Genomic DNA, 14572 nt, shown 5'->3' on the forward strand with positions numbered 1-14572 from the left:
CACAGAGCTTAACATCATCCGCATACATAAGTACTCGAGAGTATGTTAATACCGAAGGCAAGTCATTAATAAAGAGTGTGAAGAGTAAGGGGCCTAGATGGCTGCCCTGTGGGACTCCCGAAGAAACCTTTACTGGTAAAGAGAGGGAGTTTTTGAAGAAGACTCTTTGAGACCTGGAACAAAGATAGCTAGAAATCCATCTCAGGAGGTTGGGCGGAACCCTAAAAGGTCAAGTTTATGCGCTAAAAGGGAATGGTTTACAGAGTCGAATGCTTTACTAAAGTCGGTGTAAATAACATCCGTCTGTAAGTTACCTTGAAAGCCTTTAATAATGAAAGAGGTTAACTCTAACAAGTTCGTGGTGGTTGATTGCCGCCTTATAAATCCATGCAGAGTTGGAGATATAAGTGACTTGCAGAGATGTTGCATGTGCGGAGTTAATACCTTCTCAAACATTTTAGGAATAGCGGATAACTTTGCTATACCTCTATAATCTTTTGCATCAGACTTGCTACCTTTTTTATGGAGAGGAATTATAAACGATTCCTTCCAGATCGGGGGGAAGCAAGAAGAATCAATGGACAGGGTGAATAGTTTAAGCAAAGGTCCACACAGAGCCTCGGCGCAGTACCTGAGTACACAACCTGGAGCCCCGTCTGGACCCGGTGAAAACACCGGCTTAACTAGTCGAAGATCATGAAGTAAAGAACATTAATTTAACAAGGGACTGAAAATGCCGTTCGACCTCGGTAAACCGTATGGGTACGGATGACCAGAGTAGCTTTCCTCAGAATAGGTGGTTTGGAAAAATTGGGCAAAAAGATCGGCAATTGCCTGATCATTATTTGCCGACGTATTACAAAATGATAGCGAGGATGGGTGTGCGGACGTTCTACGCTTACTGTTTACGAAGCAGTAAAACTGTTTAGGGTCCTGCGAAAAACGTACCCTGCATCGAGATAGGTAGTTCTTATAGCATTGAGCATTAAGAACAGAAAAGTTTGACCGAGCATTTACATAGCGAGAGTGAGAAGTAGGAGAACCCACTTCTTGAAATTTTTTAAAGTCTTGATTTAAAGTTTTTTAGACTGGATAACTCTTTGGTAAACCAAGGGGGTTTTCCAGATCTAGTCGGACAAGAAAGCGGGACACAAGAATCAAAAAATGTGCCAAGAGCATTGTAAAAAATGTTTGTGCCTTTTATGACACCAGTGTACAAGTACAAAGCGGACCAATCAAAATCCGTAATGAGGTTATTAAGCTTCGCAAACTCGGCTTTACGAAAGCAGCGGACACGTTCAGGTAGCCTACTCGACCGATCCAATACAGTTGGTCCTATATCTAGCGACACCTCGAAAGTAGGGTGGTAGGCGTCTTCAGGTATAGTGAGCGGAAGGGCTCGGGTTAACAAAAATCCTTGTCGCTGAGGTATCTGAAGCCCTTGCAGACTATGAAGACGACACTGTGCAGGTCCATCTTTGCAACTTATTGCATTTGAATTACCTTTTGCTACTGTAACGATTAACGAAGAGAATCTTCGCACAATGAAGCTGGTGGTCGGCTAACTGAGAAGGAGTACGCGCTCGCTTCCACGGCTGGTCTCTGATCGGAAACGGGGATGGGTTCTTTGGGGTAACCCTCCAGTTAGGTTGCTTCGTTCCTGCTGGTATTATTTTATTAAAATTCGCGTACTCTTTTTGGGGATTGGGAGGGGGACAGACAAGGAAATGATCGTTAGGGGTACAGAAATTATAGTTGGGCAAAGATAGTATAGAGAGGGAGTAGGGATTTACCAACGCGTCGGACATCTTTGTTTTGCTGGCACGTAGTCGTGCCACGCCCACCCTACCATGATCCTGAAAAGGCCGAGCTCAATGATCTCAGGATCCCTGGAGTGTCCGGTATTGGTCATCCTATTTCGCTCCCGAGCGGCATGGTTCCCTCGAATACGGTAACGTCTAGCACATATTAATCTTAACAATAATTTTATTAGAAACTATATTCAGATACCCTCATGTTACAAGAAAAAACGAGGGGGAACGTTGTGAGTTGCAGCGGACTCTACAGTTATACCCGATACTAAGTCAGTGTGGCTCTCCTCCGGCAGACGCCGCTAATATTGAACGACACGACAAAGAGTGCGTGCGAGAGAGACAGAAAATCAGTCTGAGCGTGACGTCGGTCGCTGCGTAGCCACTGCAAATTGATTTGTTCTTTTTGGCTATAAAAATGATCTGATCTGATCCAGATTCAGCAATCTGATAGATATGGTCATTATCTATGATTCTGCGTTTTTAGTTTTCTCGAATGTGCAATATTGTGGATGCAACAGATTTTCGTCCTTTGTGGGGGCGGAAGGGGGTGGGGCGAAATTTTGAGATATACGTTTTAAAGTGAGATCTAACAGGAGTGCGGATACCAAATTTGGTTACTCTAGCCTTAATAGTCTCTGAGATTTGTGAATATCCCCAGATTTTCGTCCTTTGCGGGGGCGGAAGGGGGTGTGGCGAAATTTTGAAACAAACTCGTCTCTGTCCGATATATTAGGAGTGTGGATACCAAATTTGGTTGCTCTAGCTTTTATAGTCTCTGAGATCTAGGCGCTAATGTTGTACTCTAAGCAAAGCCGGCTATGCTACGTGTGTGTTAGAGAGAGACAGGGCGAGAAAAAATGAAATTGTTTTCTTGATGCTGGCTATAATAATTATACGATCTTATTCAAATTCTGCAGTCTAAAAGATATGGTCGTTTTCTACGATTCTGCGTTTTTGGTTTTCTCGTATCTTTAAAATTGTGGATGCCACAGATTTTCGTCCTTTGTGGGGGCGGAAGTGGGCGGGGCGAAGTTTTGAAATATTTTTGTAGCAGTGACATATCACAGAAGTCTGGATCCAAAACATCGTTGCTCTAGCTCTTATAGTCTTTGAGCACTAGGCGCTAATAGGGACGGACAGACGGACGGACGGACAGACGGACAGACGGACAGACAGACATGGCTCAATCGACTTGGCTATTGATGCTGATCAAGAATATATATACTTTATGGGGTCGGAAACGATTCCTTCTGGACGTTACACACATCCACTTTTACCACAAATCTAATATACCCCAATACTCATTTTGAGTATCAGGTATAAAAAACTAACAGAGAACTCCAAGACAAGGCTAAATGGACAAAAGTAGGAACGAAAAGCGTCATAAGAGATATTTCTATTATTACTAGGGAATATTTAGATAAATAAATACTATAAGTATAAATAGTTATAAGTGCATATACTATAACATATCGTATATGCGATACGAACTAATGATTTTTCCTTAAATATAAAGATAATAATATAGCGCAATATAGGTACACATGGCCCAGCACATCGGCTTCAGGGAGTAGTTATAAATACTATTCTTTTTACCAAGCGTAATGTAAAGGCAGAAGGCCAATCAGCCCCTGACTAATTTAAAAGTGTGAGGTCAACGACCGACAAACACGCTCACGGAAATTTGGGAGGCAAAGAAATGTAATGTATATTATAAAGCTCACTCACAGTTTTTGTTTTTGTTCCCGCGGCGAAAGATCTTTCGTAGCTGGGCGTGTCGCTGTGTGTGGGTGCATTAAGCTGTTACCTTCAAACCAAAAACAAAATCGTGCGGCGCGTGCATGCATGGCATAAGCTCGCTGATGTGACCCGGCCGAGCGGACGCTTTTAAGCTCAAACTTGTAAGCTTTTATAAAATGAATTTTTAAACTTTCCCTGTGCTGTTGGTTTTTTTTTCTGTTTACAATTATCACTAAGTATATCCAACTACACAAAAACAGACATACCAACGGACTGCGAGGGTCAAAGGATTGCGGGTCACGGTGGGACCTTACTGGCCCCAGTGGCTTTCAGTGCGCTGTGTGTACATAAGTATGTGAGCACATCTCTTTACAGTTTTTTCGGGTACATTCAGCCTACATAATGACACTAACGTGCACATATAACAAACACTGGCCTCAATCGCACTTTAAATAAACGTTTGAACAAGCTAGGCCCGAACCACAAGAAGAAGAGGAGAGGCGATACCACTAGGAGTCGCCGGGAGGTTATGTCCACACGTGATGCGCTTTTTTTTCAGCCCGGTATGAAAATTTCCGCTACTTCGGTCCTACGCTGACTGCAAGTTCCGGGCTAAGGCGTTTCTTGGCCCGGTTTTGAACGCGAAAACGGTTACAACGCCAATTCGCCGCACTAAGCCCGTTCAGACGGCTGTCCTCGCCTCGCGCAGCCAAAGTTCACTGCCCGCGACTTGGTGGATCAGCTGGTTGGTAGTGCGGAGGCTTAAAGCTCGGGCTGCAGCTGTTGGATTCTTCCCAAACTAAGTGCCGATTCTAATGTTGAATTTGAAAATACTGATCAGGCTCTTTTTTCTAACAGTTACTTAATGCACATATTTACCCTGTTGGAACTGGCACTGCGAAAGTAGGGGGATGGGGTTGAGATGCTAGTTCCCTCTTTTTACAGGTTTTTTTTGTGTTGGGGCTGCTGACCTCCAAGCGGAAAACTACAGAAAAATTCGGAAAATCGAACTTCGAGGCTCATAGCACTGTCGAAGGCGGGTAATCACTTTCTCGTTTAGAGCCCAATTTGCTTTCTTGGGTTCTTTCTCAATCTAGTGCACTTTTGTTTCACACCACGGTTATTTACGGCGGTCAAATTTCATTTTATATTTTTTTTTTCTCACCGCTCAACTGAATTCTTGTACGGCCACGAGGAGAAAGAACGATATGGGCTGATCTACCGACCAACAAAAATTTGGTTCTCAGGATCTGCCTTTGCACGATCCTTCGCCATTCAAGTTGAACGGTTATGGTCAACCCTAGGTGGCGCTATCCCTACATGACAAGGAACATTTAACATGTAACACCACAACAAGAAATTAAACCAACCTAACTATACTCTAACTATAGGGAATAAACTTAATAATTAGTATGTATATGTAAAAGACAGGGTATCAAGTAGTTAGCACTATCCCACCTAAATTAACATTTGAACTTAAGATACCATCGATAAGACCTAACCGATATAACCAGAAGTAATTGATATTTAAAAGGCCTAACCGATAAGGGGTTATCGAAAAAGTAGTCGGTTGTTGGAAGTAGAAGCAGAAAGTTGAACAAAAAGTCGGAAAAACAGACTCATTAATTGCACATCTTAAATCATACACTTTGTACTCTTTTTCGAAAAACACTATTAATAAACGATACATTATTATTAATCTTACATTTGGGGGCTCGTCCGCGTCGAATACAGAGCTCGGAGTGTGTGAAAAAGAAAAACAGAAGAAAGCAGAAGCTGATGCAAGAAGAGGATTGTTAAAAAGTTGTTAAAGTTGTTGTTTGTAGCTACATAAAGTTGTAAAATTGTTGTTGGTGGCTATAAACATTAAGTTGAACAATCCAAATTCTGTGAGCATAACAGTAGACACAGAGTTTAATAAAAGATCGGTCGTTTAATTCGGTTGGAAAATTGTGAAATTCATTGTCGCGCCGCAGCGTCGCCTTGTCCGTGCGCAGTACGTACGCAAGCAGAAAAAACACGCACAGACACGTTGTGTGTGATACACACTTATAAACAGAAAAGACGAGGGGGAACGTTGTGAGTTGCTGCGGACACCGCAACTCTACAGTTATACCCGATACTAAGTCAGTATGGCTCTCCTCCGGCAGACGCCGCTAATATTAAACGACACGACAAAGAGTGCGTGCGAGAGAGACAGAAAATCAGTCTGAGCGTGACGTCGGGCGCTGCGTAGCCACTGCAAATTGATTTGTTCCTATTGGCTATAAAGGCTACAAGCCTCTCCCACAACTTAGATAAGGAAGAAAATAGACTTATTGGCCGATACGACTCCGGGTCATCGTCCAGTTTTCCAGGTTTATGGATCATTAGTATTGCTGCTATCTTCCACTGCTTAGGGAAAAACTGCACCCTTAACATGCCGTTAAAAATGACCACTATGTAGAGTATCGCCCGAGTGGGCAATGCCTGCAGTGTAGAATTGCAAACTCTATCCATGCCAGGAGCCTTCTTCCTCGGTAGGGACTTGATGACTTCAACAATTTTCTAAACCCTGGTTGGTTTAACGGGTAAGGCCATTTGTAGAGGTGCTTGCAGACTGTCTTGGGTCTCTCTGTACTGTGCCTCCGTGGCGAATTGGTAATGGGTGAACCTGTTCTCTAAATGATGTGCAAACGAATTGGCCTGATCTTCGTTTCTGTTCCGTTCTTCTTTGGCCTCTCTTGTAAGAACTATTCCATAGGCGGCGCTAGTCGTTGGATGCGAAGGCGTTGCGGCAGCTGCAGCCGTGTTTATACTCTCTGTGATGTTATCTACAGCCATCTCGATTTCTTCCTCAGAGTTTAGCGTGACGTTCAGTTGACTCGACCTATCAAAATGTTGCCTAAAGGCGAGCAGATCAGTGTGCCTGGTGACTAGACGATGGCTTGGATTTTCTATAATGGCATCTGTCTCAATGTTGATGACTAGGGCCAGGTGGTTGGAGTCCAGATCCCAGCTCTGACTTATTGTTGCTCGAGAATCCGGAATTCCATGATGCACTGCGAAGTCTATGCAGGACGGCGTGTGATTGAGTACATATGGGTACCTGGATGGTGATCCAGTTGCAAGGATCGTAGCGCCAGTGGCAGATATGGCTTCCGCTAGCTCTCGCCCCTAGGGGAATGTCTCCCCACAGCCAATGTCGGGCATTCCAGTCACCACCAACCAAATACCTTTGCCCGCAAGCACGGAGTTCATCGATGAAATGTCTTTCCTCAATCCTGACTCTGAGTGGGCAGTAAATAGCGCTGAACTCCACATCGCCCAGTCCTGTAGCTACTTTAACTGCTGACATTTCCATGCTGCGTGTCTCAATGACCCTTTGTGGAAAATGGCAAAGCGAGGTCCTCACTAAGACCGGCACTCCCCCAACGCTATTATTATTCCGCGATGGCTTGAAGGCTGGATAGAAGGCGTAGCTATGTTTTTTTACAGCTACCCCTCTTTTGATTCTGATCTCAGTCAGAAGAAGAATGTCAATGCTGTTGCATTCCAGATAAGAACCTTTAGTGGATGCATTGTGAGTCTGAAACGTTGTTCTGGGACTGAAGGTTAGATACAGTACAATGCTTAATCGTGTTGGACAATTCAAAAACTATTTTTTCAAGTTTTTCAAGGTGTTGATTGGCTTGACTGTTATGCTGCTGTTGCTGTAGCCACATGAGAAACTGCTGCTGTTGGAGCTGTTATTGCCATTGCTGAAACTGTGCCTGCTGATGTTGCAGCATTGCCTGAGCTTCATATGAATTATGTTGCTGATTATTCAATTCTTGGACGTTGACATGCAATGACTGCATCTTTCAAGAGGCGATGCAGTTACTGCACCGTCAAGTGGCCCGTGTGAAACCAGCAGAAGGCTGTTACGCGCGGATCCCAGGCAAAACGCAGCCCTCCTCCCGCCCAACCGACCGAGGGGCGCTGCCTCATGACGCACGGTGTGTAGTCGAACCGAACGCGAACATGCAAGAAAGATAGCTATTAGACTAACATTCGAGGAAAATTAGCACTAAACTTACTAAGAAACTAAGCATGCAATCAAAATACAAATACCACTACAATTAATAATTACTAGAAAGGTGTGTAAGGATTAGTAATTTAATAAGAGGAAGAGAATTAGTGGTGGATATAATATGGTAGAGGGAATTATAATCCGAGCATAAGACCCTAAACGGTTCATGCAAGGAATAATTCGATCTACAAAGTGGAAGGAACAACGGTATAAAATTTCTAGTCAGTCTAATAGGAATCGTGAAGTTTATGCGGCTCAACAGATCAGGGCTGTCTATGTCACCCCTGATCAAGTTGTGCATAAATATCACACCAAGCATTTTTCTACGGTTAACTAAGGATGGGAGGTTTACTAATAGTAGTCTACTAGAGTAAGATGGGAGCAAAGAGCAAAAAGTTTTTCTGTACTGATTCTATACGGTCCTGGTGTACTTTGTACTGAGGGCACCATACACAGGAGCCGTATTCTAAGATCGGACGAACAAGCGAGGTATAGAGAGTCTTTGTTATAAAGGGATCGTCAAATTCCTTTGACCACTTCTTTATAAACCCAAGCACGCCCATGGCCTTATTTACCATGGTAGAAATATGTTCGGAAAACTTTAACTTGGGGTCTAACATAACACCCAGATCATCCACCAGGGTAATTCTCTCAAGAGAACCACCAAATAGGGTATAGGGAGCCAACAAAGGGCTAGAACGATGAAATGTCATATCTTTGCATTTCGAGGCATTAAGGTGTAACAAGTTTGCACAACACCATGACTGAAAGTCATTGAGATCGGATTGCAAGCGAGAATGAAATGAAATGTCCTTGTACTGGACACAGAGCTTAACATCATCCGCATACATAAGTACTCGAGAGTATGTTAATACCGAAGGCAAGTCATTAATAAAGAGTGTGAAGAGTAAGGGGCCTAGATGGCTGCCCTGTGGTACTCCCGAAGAAACCTTTACTGGTAAAGAGAGGGAGTTTTTGAAGAAGACTCTTTGAGACCTGGAACAAAGATAGCTAGAAATCCATCTCAGGAGGTTGGGCGGAACCCTAAAAGGTCAAGTTTATGCGCTAAAAGGGAATGGTTCACAGAGTCGAATGCTTTACTAAAGTCGGTGTAAATAACATCCGTCTGTAAGTTACCTTGAAAGCCTTTAATAATGAAAGAGGTTAACTCTAACAAGTTCGTGGTGGTTGATTGCCGCCTTATAAATCCATGCAGAGTTGGAGATATAAGTGACTTGCAGAGATGTTGCATGTGCGGAGTTAATACCTTCTCAAACATTTTAGGAATAGCGGATAACTTTGCTATACCTCTATAATCTTTTGCATCAGACTTGCTACCTTTTTTATGGAGAGGAATTATAAACGATTCCTTCCAGATCGGGGGGAAGCAAGAAGAATCAATGGACAGGGTGAATAGTTTAAGCAAAGGTCCACACAGAGCCTCGGCGCAGTACCTGAGTACACAACCTGGAGCCCCGTCTGGACCCGGTGAAAACACCGGCTTAACTAGTCGAAGATCATGAAGTAAAGAACATTAATTTAACAAGGGACTGAAAATGCCGTTCGACCTCGGTAAACCGTATGGGTACGGATGACCAGAGTAGCTTTCCTCAGAATAGGTGGTTTGGAAAAATTGGGCAAAAAGATCGGCAATTGCCTGATCATTATTTGCCGACGTATTACAAAATGATAGCGAGGATGGGTGTGCGGACGTTCTACGCTTACTGTTTACGAAGCAGTAAAACTGTTTAGGGTCCTGCGAAAAACGTACCCTGCATCGAGATAGGTAGTTCTTATAGCATTGAGCATTAAGAACAGAAAAGTTTGACCGAGCATTTACATAGCGAGAGTGAGAAGTAGGAGAACCCACTTCTTGAAATTTTTTAAAGTCTTGATTTAAAGTTTTTTAGACTGGATAACTCTTTGGTAAACCAAGGGGGTTTTCCAGATCTAGTCGGACAAGAAAGCGGGACACAAGAATAAAAAAATGTGCCAAGAGCATTGTAAAAAATGTTTGTGCCTTTTATGACACCAGTGCACAAGTACAAAGCGGACCAATCAAAATCCGTAATGAGGTTATTAAGCTTCGCAAACTCGGCTTTACGAAAGCAGCGGACACGCTCGGGCAGCCTACTCGACCGATCCAATACAGTTGGTCCTATATCTAGCGACACCTCGAAAGTAGGGTGGTAGGCGTCTTGAGGTATAGTGAGCGGAAGGGCTCGGGTTAACAAAAATCCTTGTCGCTGAGGTATCTGAAGCCCTTGCAGACTATGAAGACGACACTGTGCAGGTCCATCTTTGCAACTTATTGCATTTGAATTGCCTTTTGCTACTGTAACGATTAACGAAGAGAATCTTCGCACAATGAAGCTGGTGGTCGGCTAACTGAGAAGGAGTACGCGCTCGCTTCCACGGCTGGTCTCTGATCGGAAACGGGGATGGGTTCTTTGGGGTAACCCTCCAGTTAGGTTGCTTCGTTCCTGCTGGTATTATTTTATTAAAATTCGCGTACTCTTTTTGGGGATTGGGAGGGGGACAGACAAGGAAATGATCGTTAGGGGTACAGAAATTATAGGTGGGCAAAGATAGTATAGAGAGGGAGTAGGGATTTACCAACGCGTCGGACATCTTTGTTTTGCTGGCACGTAGTCGTGCCACGCCCACCCTACCATGATCCTGAAAAGGCCGAGCTCAATGATCTCAGGATCCCTGGAGTGTCCGGTATTGGTCATCCTATTTCGCTCCCGAGCGGCATGGTTCCCTCAAATACGGTAACGTCTAGCACATATTAATCTTAACAATCATTTTATTAGAAACTATATTCAGATACCCTCATGTTACAAAAAAAAACGAGTGGGAACGTTGTGAGTTGCAGCGGACTCTACAGTTATACCCGATACTAAGTCAGTGTAGCTCTCCTCCGGCAGACGCCGCTAATATTGAACGACACGACAAAGAGTGCGTGCGAGAGAGACAGAAAATCAGTCTGAGCGTGACGTCGGGGGCTGCGTAGCCAGTGCAAATTGATTTGTTCTTTTTGGCTATAAAAATGATCTGATCTGATCCAGATTCAGCAATCTGATAGATATGGTCATTATCTATGATTCTGCGTTTTTAGTTTTCTCGAATGTGCAATATTGTGGATGCAACAGATTTTCGTCCTTTGTGGGGGCGGAAGGGGGTGGGGCGAAATTTTGAGATATACGTTTTAAAGTGAGATCTAACAGGAGTGCGGATACCAAATTTGGTTACTCTAGCCTTAATAGTCTCTGAGATTTGTGAATATCCCCAGATTTTCGTCCTTTGCGGGGGCGGAAGGGGGTGTGGCGAAATTTTGAAACAAACTCGTCTCTGTCCGATATATTAGGAGTGTGGATACCAAATTTGGTTGCTCTAGCTTTTATAGTCTCTGAGATCTAGGCGCTAATGTTGTACTCTAAGCAAAGCCGGCTATGCTACGTGTGTGTTAGAGAGAGACAGGGCGAGAAAAAATGAAATTGTTTTCTTGATGCTGGCTATAATAATTATACGATCTTATTCAAATTCTGCAGTCTAAAAGATATGGTCGTTTTCTACGATTCTGCGTTTTTGGTTTTCTCGTATCTTTAAAATTGTGGATGCCACAGATTTTCGTCCTTTGTGGGGGCGGAAGTGGGCGGGGCGAAGTTTTGAAATATTTTTGTAGCAGTGACATATCACAGAAGTCTGGATCCAAAACATCGTTGCTCTAGCTCTTATAGTCTTTGAGCACTAGGCGCTAATAGGGACGGACAGACGGACGGACGGACAGACGGACAGACAGACATGGCTCAATCGACTTGGCTATTGATGCTGATCAAGAATATATATACTTTATGGGGTCGGAAACGATTCCTTCTGGACGTTACACACATCCACTTTTACCACAAATCTAATATACCCCAATACTCATTTTGAGTATCAGGTATAAAAAACTAACAGAGAACTCCAAGACAAGGCTAAATGGACAAAAGTAGGAACGAAAAGCGTCATAAGAGATATTTCTATTATTACTAGGGAATATTTAGATAAATAAATACTATAAGTATAAATAGTTATAAGTGCATATACTATAACATATCGTATATGCGATACGAACTAATGATTTTTCCTTAAATATAAAGATAATAATATAGCGCAATATAGGTACACATGGCCCAGCACATCGGCTTCAGGGAGTAGTTATAAATACTATTCTTTTTACCAAGCGTAATGTAAAGGCAGAAGGCCAATCAGCCCCTGACTAATTTAAAAGTGTGAGGTCAACGACCGACAAACACGCTCACGGAAATTTGGGAGGCAAAGAAATGTAATGTATATTATAAAGCTCACTCACAGTTTTTGTTTTTGTTCCCGCGGCGAAAGATCTTTCGTAGCTGGGCGTGTCGCTGTGTGTGGGTGCATTAAGCTGTTACCTTCAAACCAAAAACAAAATCGTGCGGCGCGTGCATGCATGGCATAAGCTCGCTGATGTGACCCGGCCGAGCGGACGCTTTTAAGCTCAAACTTGTAAGCTTTTATAAAATGAATTTTTAAACTTTCCCTGTGCTGTTGGTTTTTTTTCTGTTTACAATTATCACTAAGTATATCCAACTACACAAAAACAGACATACCAACGGACTGCGAGGGTCAAAGGATTGCGGGTCACGGTGGGACCTTACTGGCCCCAGTGGCTTTCAGTGCGCTGTGTGTACATAAGTATGTGAGCACATCTCTTTACAGTTTTTTCGGGTACATTCAGCCTACATAATGACACTAACGTGCACATATAACAAACACTGGCCTCAATCGCACTTTAAATAAACGTTTGAACAAGCTAGGCCCGAACCACAAGAAGAAGAGGAGAGGCGATACCACTAGGAGTCGCCGGGAGGTTATGTCCACACGTGATGCGCTTTTTTTTCAGCCCGGTATGAAAATTTCCGCTACTTCGGTCCTACGCTGACTGCAAGTTCCGGGCTAAGGCGTTTCTTGGCCCGGTTTTGAACGCGAAAACGGTTACAACGCCAATTCGCCGCACTAAGCCCGTTCAGACGGCTGTCCTCGCCTCGCGCAACCAAAGTTCACTGCCCGCGACTTGGTGAATCAGCTGGTTGGTAGTGCGGGGGCTTAAAGCTCGGGCTGCAGCTGTTGGATTCTTCCCAAACTAAGTGCCGATTCTAATTTTGAATTTGAAAATACTGATCAGGCTCTTTTTTCTAACAGTTACTTAATGCACATATTTACCCTGTTGGAACTGGCACTGCGAAAGTAGGGGGATGGGGTTGAGATGCTAGTTCCCTCTTTCTACAGGTTTTTTTTGGTTTTACATTTAACATGTAACACCACAACAAGAAATTAAACCAACCTAACTATACTCTAACTATAGGGAATAAACTTAATAATTAGTATGTATATGTAAAAGACAGGGTATCAAGTAGTTAGCACTATCCCACCTAAATTAACATTTGAACTTAAGATACCATCGATAAGACCTAACCGATATAACCAGAAGTAATTGATATTTAAAAGGCCTAACCGATAAGGGGTTATCGAAAAAGTAGTCGGTTGTTGGAAGTAGAAGCAGAAAGTTGAACAAAAAGTCGGAAAAACAGACTCATTAATTGCACATCTTAAATCATACACTTTGTACTCTTTTTCGAAAAACACTATTAATAAACGATACATTATTATTAATCTTACATTTGGGGGCTCGTCCGCGTCGAATACAGAGCTCGGAGTGTGTGAAAAAGAAAAACAGAAGAAAGCAGAAGCTGATGCAAGAAGAGGATTGTTAAAAAGTTGTTAAAGTTGTTGTTTGTAGCTACATAAAGTTGTAAAATTGTTGTTGGTGGCTATAAACATTAAGTTGAACAATCCAAATTCTGTGAGCATAACAGTAGACACAGAGTTTAATAAAAGATCGGTCGTTTAATTCGGTTGGAAAATTGTGAAATTCATTGTCGCGCCGCAGCGTCGCCTTGTCCGTGCGCAGTACGTACGCAAGCAGAAAAAACACGCACAGACACGTTGTGTGTGATACACACTTATAAACAGAAAAGACGAGGGGGAACGTTGTGAGTTGCTGCGGACACCGCAACTCTACAGTTATACCCGATACTAAGTCAGTATGGCTCTCCTCCGGCAGACGCCGCTAATATTAAACGACACGACAAAGAGTGCGTGCGAGAGAGACAGAAAATCAGTCTGAGCGTGACGTCGGGCGCTGCGTAGCCACTGCAAATTGATTTGTTCCTATTGGCTATAAAGGCTACAAGCCTCTCCCACAACTTAGATAAGGAAGAAAATAGACTTATTGGCCGATACGACTCCGGGTCATCGTCCAGTTTTCCAGGTTTATGGATCATTAGTATTGCTGCTATCTTCCACTGCTTAGGGAAAAACTGCACCCTTAACATGCCGTTAAAAATGACCACTATGTAGAGTATCGCCCGAGTGGGCAATGCCTGCAGTGTAGAATTGCAAACTCTATCCATGCCAGGAGCCTTCTTCCTCGGTAGGGACTTGATGACTTCAACAATTTTCTAAACCCTGGTTGGTTTAACGGGTAAGGCCATTTGTAGAGGTGCTTGCAGACTGTCTTGGGTCTCTCTGTACTGTGCCTCCGTGGCGAATTGGTAATGGGTGAACCTGTTCTCTAAATGATGTGCAAACGAATTGGCCTGATCTTCGTTTCTGTTCCGTTCTTCTTTGGCCTCTCTTGTAAGAACTATTCCATAGGCGGCGCTAGTCGTTGGATGCGAAGGCGTTGCGGCAGCTGCAGCCGTGTTTATACTCTCTGTGATGTTATCTACAGCCATCTCGATTTCTTCCTCAGAGTTTAGCGTGACGTTCAGTTGACTCGACCTATCAAAATGTTGCCTAAAGGCGAGCAGATCAGTGTGCCTGGTGACTAGACGATGGCTTGGATTTTCTATAATGGCATCTGTCTCAATGTTGATGACTA

At 43.3% G+C, this 14572-nt stretch overlaps 1 protein-coding gene across 25 annotated transcripts in view; it reads left to right on the forward strand.

The window, feature by feature from the left end:
• Positions 1-14572, forward strand: part of LOC108160402 (disintegrin and metalloproteinase domain-containing protein 11) — a 551474-nt gene that overhangs the window by 360454 nt on the left and 176448 nt on the right. The gene's annotated exons all lie outside the window — the stretch shown is intronic.

Source organism: Drosophila miranda, chromosome XR, assembly GCF_003369915.1.
Source record: "Drosophila miranda strain MSH22 chromosome XR, D.miranda_PacBio2.1, whole genome shotgun sequence".
NCBI lineage: Eukaryota > Metazoa > Arthropoda > Insecta > Diptera > Drosophilidae > Drosophila > Drosophila miranda.